At 59.3% G+C, this 519-nt stretch overlaps 1 non-coding gene across 1 annotated transcript in view; it reads left to right on the forward strand.

Moving 5' to 3' along the window:
- Nucleotides 1–256: 256 nt before the first annotated feature.
- The window catches only part of LOC143508200 (18S ribosomal RNA), a 1,839-nt gene continuing 1,576 nt past the window's right edge, over nt 257–519 (forward strand). Inside the window, exon 1 of the ribosomal RNA XR_013129230.1 lies at nt 257–519. This exon is cut by the window's right edge and continues 1,576 nt beyond it. This is a non-coding gene — a ribosomal RNA (18S ribosomal RNA).

Raw genomic sequence — 519 nt, forward strand, 5'->3', positions numbered from 1 at the left:
ATCGGGTTAGTTCAACACATGCTTGGCCTCACCCCGCCTGGTCACGGAATCACTCATTTCTCGGTTACGTCCCACAGTAGCGCGCGCGCGTGCTGGGAGCTGACGAGGGCTCTCTCCCCCACGCTGACGGCGCACCCCTGCTGCACCGATGGTGGGCGTCCGGTACCGAGGTGGGCCCCTGACCCTGCCCGGGGGATGGAGCACGCCGAGGTGGCCGCGACGTTAGCTGGTGTCCCTTTCACCACCGCGGTGCAGCTACCTGGTTGATCCTGCCAGTAACATATGCTTGTCTCAAAGATTAAGCCATGCAGGTCTAAGTACACACGGCCGGTACAGTGAAACTGCGAATGGCTCATTAAATCAGTCATGGTTCCTTTGATCGCTCCACACGTTACTCGGATAACTGTGGTAATTCTAGAGCTAATACATGCAAACGAGCGCTGACCCCTCTGGGGGATGCGTGCATTTATCAGATCCAAAACCCATCCGGCGGGGCGCGGGCCCCCCGGCCGCTTTGGT

This window comes from Brachyhypopomus gauderio, unplaced genomic scaffold (assembly GCF_052324685.1).
Source record: "Brachyhypopomus gauderio isolate BG-103 unplaced genomic scaffold, BGAUD_0.2 sc831, whole genome shotgun sequence".
NCBI lineage: Eukaryota > Metazoa > Chordata > Actinopteri > Gymnotiformes > Hypopomidae > Brachyhypopomus > Brachyhypopomus gauderio.